At 36.4% G+C, this 7,421-nt stretch overlaps 1 protein-coding gene across 1 annotated transcript in view; it reads left to right on the top strand.

Annotated features, from left to right (window-relative positions):
• The first annotated feature begins 5,807 nt into the window (after positions 1 to 5,807).
• tnca (tenascin Ca) overlaps positions 5,808 to 7,421 on the top strand; it is a 49,721-nt gene continuing 48,107 nt past the window's right edge. Inside the window, exon 1 of the mRNA XM_058616834.1 lies at positions 5,808 to 6,303. The gene's annotated coding sequence lies outside the window, so the exon portion shown is untranslated. The remainder of the gene's footprint in view (positions 6,304 to 7,421) is intronic.

Below are 7,421 nucleotides of genomic sequence, written 5' to 3'. Positions count from 1 at the left end.
CTTTCTTTGTGTTGCTGTACCCTGATATCGTCAGTAACATATGTGCAATATTGAAAAACAGTTTTTATTAAGGGAAATCTTTATGGCTGTAACTGAAACTAACAAATGACTGTGTTTTGAACATTTTGACAGAAATACAAAGTTTACTGAGTTAATGTATTGTTATTTCCTAGCTTTGCTCAATAGGGGGCAGTATATATCTGTCAAAGCAAGGCCAACTACCGTTGGACCCAAAATAAAAACCAACACTGAGGCAGGAAGTCATTGACACTTTATGGACAGTTAAATTTAAACTCTCTCTTTATTTTTAGACAACTCAAACACAACCCTTTCTGTCATGAGAATGGAGTGCTGTGGCATCTAATTAAAAAATAAATAAAGTCGACACAAAGCAGTTTGACCCACCAGACAGTTCTGAGCATTGTACCGTTCTGGGAGCTGCCTGTATGGATGCAACTATAGAATATAATATTAATGTGTTTCCTTCAGCTTTTTTTAAATGCACAAAGACAGTGGTTCAGTGGTTCATACAGTGGACATGTTGAGCAAAACGTGAACAATAAGAGCACTATTCTCTGCCATGAAAATGCCATGTTAGCTTCACTGTGCTGTTGAAGGGCTGCATTGATTGGGATGGCTAGTTTACTTTTACAAAATATGGTCAGCAAATAGATGGGCAAGGTGTGGGGTACATGCATCCAAAAACCTGAAGAAACATTAATTACCAAAGCCATGTTTGGATCTCACAGATCTTCATAACAAAGCATGAGGAGGTTCTTCTTCTTATTATTATTCCAGCCCTCAAGTAAATAATGAGGACAATAGGGATTTTTTTCATTATCCCTTTCTGTAAACACTGACAAAAAGTATCTATTCCTAACATTTTGTTAAACATTTAGTAAAGAAAATGTTATAAATAAATAAATCCGACATTAAACAAACAAATGTGAGCAATGTGCAAAATACGCAAAATTGGCTGGATTAAGTTTTCCTCAACAAGCACATGAACAGAAGTAATACATTTTATTCAAGCGCTATTTTAAGGTACTTTTGCTTCAATTTTCATTGTACTTTTTCTTGTAGAACACTGCATTACAGCAACTCTTCATGGGAAATATGCAATGTCATGCTTCCTGAGGACAGTTGATGTGGTGCTACACTCACCATAGCTGCACATGCTGCAACTAAATCGAGCGCACCTTTCCTCAATGACGCAGTCTAATTAAACACCTGGAGGAGCTGGACGTGACACCTGCAGATACTACAGTGGGATGTGAATGGAGACCGTTCATAGGGACCACTGTCAAACGCCACTTAAGATAAGTATTAGCTGCTTATGCTAACATGGCTATGATGTTTTGGCTATGGGAAGTTGTTTCAATGATTGAATGATTTCACCGCGAGTGGGAAGCTAGCAGCAGGTTTAGCTGTGGAACTTTTCCGTTCGAGGCGACGCCGAAGTAAAACACCTGACTTGTTCATGTTTATTTTACGTGGCAAAATTAATACAACTGTGCGATATAAGTAATATTCCCTAAATAACATGAAAAATTACTGTAACTTGTCGGGTGACATCGTTGTTTTCTGGGACGAACGTTGTGCTAATCTGTCGCGGTGTCTGAGCGGCATTTACGACAGTGTAATTTCACTCGGAAACTGTAGGGGCGCTTGAGTTTTGCCTTTTTTTGGTCACTTGACTGGGCCCATACTGACCATACTAGACACTGCAGTGACCCCCAGGTCATTTGATTTTGAGACTCCTGTTCTAAACGTTTTATGGACAGAAAACAAAAACCTGTGGCTTGAAATATTCTGTCACATGTAAGGTGAAGTCTTACGTAATTGCATCTGTTATACCTCAGACTGACTGTGCAATGCAATGCTACTTTAGCGATTATTCAATTTGTCAAAAATGACTTTGAAATTGTTATCAAAGATATTGACAGTGATTTAATGTACATGTAGACAAGTTCTCCTCTAATGTCTATTGTTTTGAGGACTGCTCAGCCCCCATATTTCTAAGATCTAAGTTTCTTTTCTAAGTCTCTCACTTGACCTTCAGTTAGAGAAGTATAGTTCATTTCTATCATTTCCATCTATCCACACGAAAAAGTATTTGTTTAATTTGAGCTTAGTCCAGTTATCCATAACTAATGCACGGGGTACTGCCACTCTTTATTATACTTTTGCATGAGACTGTAGAGGTATGTAGATGGAGAACAGATGAAACGGACGTCACCACGAACAAAACAAACGAGTGAAGTAGCTGTAATTTGTACATTAACCAGACTTTGAGAATGACAACAGAACATTGAAATACCTGCACACTTCACCACTCTCTTTAAGTCCAGTAGCATTCCTCAGTCCAAACAACCATAGTAATGAATGTGTTATTTGGTTTCATGGAACATACTTCAACTTTGTTTCCATGTGGTGTTACAGAATTTTTGAGCATGATTTAGAGTGTGCACAGGTTTTTTTTTTATTAAACTAAAGATTCAATTTATTCAAAGCAGTTTTTTATAATAGTCTTCCAATCTAATTAAATTAAAGCTGAATTTATTATTTTTTACTTAACTAATTGATCCTCCTGTTTTCAAATATGCACACTTGGCTGTTTACTACGATTAATGGATGTTGGTCAGGAAAAAAAACAGTGTTTTATCTGGGCCAGTTAGCTAACCCTAACTTCAGACATTTTTCATTAAAATTAAATATTTTAAATAAATTACATGTACATATTTATACTTTATAGTGACCACAGGCTATCCAAACAATAGCAGTTAGCAGTATGTGTAGTGTAGGCTGGCAATGCATCATATCGTTCTCATTATGCATGATCTGTAAGTTGTAATGCACATGTGTAAATGGTAAATAAGCATAGTAATTTTGAAATTGCACTTATTTTCTTAGGAAATGTCCAGTTCATAATGTGTTTCGTAAAACAAAGGGGGAAAAAGTTTTATATTCTCTCTCTCTCTCTCTCTCTATATATATATATATATATATATATATATATATATATATATATATATATATATATAAATAAATTAAAGGTTATTATGCTATTATTTTACTAGTTCGGCTCACTTGAGATCAAATATTTGGCCCCTGAACTAAAATGAGTTTGACACTCCTGGTCTAAGCACAAAAATAAATTCTGGTCTACAGTAGTTAAAATACAATTTGAAAATGCCTACATTTACTATTAATAATGTCTGTACTTATTGAATGTATTCAACTTGGTGGCACAACATCATCTTCAACATAAGGAAATCAAGATAACCTGGCCGACATGACAAGAGTGGGTGAAGTTGCTAAGTATGTATACTTAAATATCATGGCTCTAGTTGTAATTTTATGCATTTTTAACTGTGGTCGTTGTGGCTAGTTTGACTTAAATGGTTCAGCATTCTAGTGTTCCTCATGCTCATTATAAATGGTTGAGATTTATTTCTTCATGTATTTTCCTATGCTTGTTTTTCACTCATCATCTTCCCAGTGATTCAGGTCAGCAGTGCGGGGAGCAGCAGTTAATCTACTCACAGTCAAATGTCACATATAGTAGCAACAGCTGATGTTTGATGAGCTCACCATTTTAAAGACTGTGTGTAATTCAACTTCAACAGGAACTGAAGCTGGAACACTCATTCCCCACTTATGCAGTTGTTTAAAAGTTAGTGGCTGGAGAGTGCTGCAGTCAGTGAATTTAAAATGTCACAGTTTGCAGTAAGTTACAGTCAGGTTCATTCTGTGGGGGATATGTTTGGTGCAAGTGACTTAGCAGAGATGGCTCTGCAAGTTCTCTTTGCTGTGCCAGTGACACTGGCTGAGGAATGGCAATGGGAGGGACTCAGGCAGCTAATTTTTCCACCACTTTAGTCCTCACCTACATTAAATACCCCAAGACATCTTGTAGAGTTAGTCTTGGTAGTCAGATTGTAAGGAGGTTTAGCTACTTTGATGAATAAACATCACACAATTATAATGGTGTTTTCTATCTAATTGTCTATCCTCCTGTTGTTCACTTACTTTTCACGTGCATGTAAAAGGATTCGTTTTGTGTTTTAAAATGTAAAAAATCTACAAAATCTTTTTTGACCAATCATATAATCGATTGGATTAATAGATACTGATGATAATCAGTAGTTGAGCATTCATTTGTTGCTTCAGGATTAATGATAATATGACTGATTTCTTTATTGTGTCACTCTGTAGCTGTAAAACTTGCACTTAATTCTTTCTATTTCTTGTGACGGTATCAGGGTCAAACCATTCAAACAACTGCCATACGCAATGTGGCAGTCACCTTAAATACTTAATAATGATGGTTTATATTATACCTGCTGAACATCAAGACATGTTGGTGTTGTTATAGTGGGCTTGTTAGCATGCATCATTGTGTCTAGACAGAGCTGTTAGAAAGGGAGCCCATTTCTGTTAATAGTATTCTGTGTGTAATCTAAACATTTACAGACACTGTCACGAGTGACGTTTGCTGACATATTTTCCTGATGGCGACCATCACGCTGTGTCTCTGCTGTTTGCTAGCAGTAAGTCAAAGTGAATGAGAAAGAACACCTGCGGTTCCTCTGTTTATTTAGTCTTCTGAAAGTAATAAAGACCTAGGCTTTAAAAGCACAGACGGTTTGATCTAGGAAGCACTGCAGTAAATTGTAAACAGAAATTCATAATTGGATAAACTGGATATGAATGTGTCTATTGAAATCACACAAAAGCCATTATTTTGCATAAAATCAAATGAGTTCAGGTTGTAAACAATGCCAAGTTTGACAACAAGGTGATTGTGTTTGTTTTTTACAGCAGCCACACTTTCCGTTTGCATGTCCTAGATGATGTTTTATTGCTGGCAGAGCTTTAGCCAAATGAGCTGTGGCTAAAGTTTACCAGCATGATTAAGCCCATGAAAAAAGCCTTGGCTGCTGAACCATTTGTGTCTGTGTAAAAGTCAAGCAATGTTTACAATTCACTGATACTGTGTCTCCCGTTCTGGCTATAAAAAGCAACATTAAAGTTCCCAAAATAAGTGATAACCAAGGTTATTATCATTAACGAAAACTAATGAAATAAAAACTAAAATTGAAAAAAACGTTTTTCGTTAACAGAAATAAAAACTAGAGTTTTGAAAAAAACAATAACTAATTGAAACTGAATTGTGTGTTCACTTAAAAAACTAACTGTAATTGTAACGCTTAGTTTTTGTATTTGAGACAACATTTTCATTCATAATTAAATGTTTTCAATTTGTTTACATGTGAAAATGAGGCTATGCAAAACACAACATTTGTTTTGTAGTTATGTGGGTTGAGCTGGTTCAACTAAGTGAATCAAACCTTTCGTCTAGGGGTTTAGTGGCTTTTTAAAATGTTGCTCATGTTTTTCCTCAGAGCTCCCTGAGACTCATGACTCACAAGCAATGTGATGTGTCTCATGAGGGTCATATATTATTATTTATGTTATTTTCAAGTGTGTCTTTAGTCTGTTGGCTATTTGATTTATACCTGGCACAGTAACTGCATCAAACAACAATATACTTCTTGTTCTATTTGATTCAGGGATGGTTGTTCATCTGACCTAATACATGTTTAAAATGCATCTTTTGCTGGGTTTCTATGACACAATACTTATTATGACCTTGTTAAATCTTGCACCTGGTAAATATACAAAAAACTAACACTAAAAGTAAGCATTTACAAAAAATAAAAACTAGCAAACCCGCTCTAAAAACGAATTAAAACTAACTAATTTTAAAAACAAAAAGTCAAAACTAAATAAAAACTAATGTGGCCTTGTAGATAAAAACCTTTAGTTGGATGCAGGAATGAAGTCCAAGAGTTTAAAGGCTTTTCACACAACACACATGTTCTTCATTAGGGTGCCTACAGTTTTATAGGTCTAAGTGAAAGCATCCAGGAATTCTAGTGCAGTTGTCACAAGTGTTAATTGTGAACTTGTGACTGTGAGAAGACCACAGGGGAGAAAATGGACATGGAGAGTAAAGTTTTCCAGCTTTTCTGGCTGTATCAAAGCCATTACAGAGACCGAACTTGTGCATCTACAATTTTCACTCAACAACAAACCCAAACCTACTTGACTGACTAATAATGTCTCAAATGTTGTTGAGATATTGAGTCAAGATGCTCCACATGTATAAACTTTCAATCACTTTCATCCCAGAATATTTACACACTGCATTTTTCAACAGACCAGCACTGAAGACCGGATTTATACTGAAGAGTAAAGTGAATCCACTCTGCCGCTGTCCATCACTGAGTGACATAAGTAGGTAAAATCAGAATTCCCCCTCACTTCCTCCTGTCAATGTCTTCTCAGTCTCTCACTGTTGGAGATAATCACTTAAACTGTGGACCTACAAGATTTTTTGTCTGATTCACCAACGTTTCACGGTTGGGCAGAGTCTGCACCAGACAGCACTAGTTGGGGACAGTTGGCAGAGAAATTTGTAAGCGTGTGAGGGGTAAAGACTTGAATCGGCAAGTCTGTGAGGGTAATGGACCCGACCCAACCTGGGTAGTGTGTACTGATAACTGACTCAACTGCAAATACATGTTGCCAACAGCCAATGAAAAAGAAAAAAAGAGTAGGTGGGACACAGGAAATAGTGTCAGAAGACGACAGGAAGTAGCGGGAATATCTAAACAACGATGGTGATGTTTGTTTAGCCTTTTAAAATGGTTGCTGTTGTGAGAGCTTGCTGCATTCATTTGGCTTCAGTTTATTTGACAAATCATATAGTCTGTGATCCCTCGTTAGACTCAGTCGTTAAATGTATGATCGCTAGTCTTTTAGTCGTCATGAAAAGATTTACTGAAACCAGTCGGTTAGTGTGTACTCCAAGTCTCTTCAAAATTGGTATGTATGTAAATGACACAACTCTGACTGACACAACATTTACTCTCACCCATCATTGTGTTGTGCTGATTATAAAATACCCAAAACATTCTTAAACTGAAGGGCCCCAGTGAAGTTAAGTGTAGCTGATGTTTTGTATTATTTGTGCTGCGTGTGTTCTTGTGCATGTCCCACTTTGGCGGGCTAATTTAGGTCACTCCCTGAGGTCTTGTCAATATATAATTAAAAAGACAGGATGCAGACAAATGTCTTTTGAACACTCTGATTGCACTCAGAGAACCATCAGTGGTGGATATATATGTATATAAATATATATATCTTGGATTTCTTATTAAACATCTGAGTCTTGGTGAAATGTATAATTAATCGCACGTTTTCTACACGATATCAAAAATATCCTGTTAATCAAATAACTACTTATGAATAAAATAAAGGTCCCTGCTGAGATCCGTGGCGCTGCTCTTGAAAGCGTAGCATTTTCATGGCCAGTTAGTCATCTGCAGCTGATTTATCCTCCACCTGGAAAG

Source organism: Solea solea, chromosome 19 (assembly GCF_958295425.1).
Source record: "Solea solea chromosome 19, fSolSol10.1, whole genome shotgun sequence".
NCBI classification, from domain to species: domain Eukaryota; kingdom Metazoa; phylum Chordata; class Actinopteri; order Pleuronectiformes; family Soleidae; genus Solea; species Solea solea.
The sequence above is the reverse complement of the archived record's forward strand: the minus strand, read 5'-3'. Positions and strand labels throughout refer to the sequence as shown.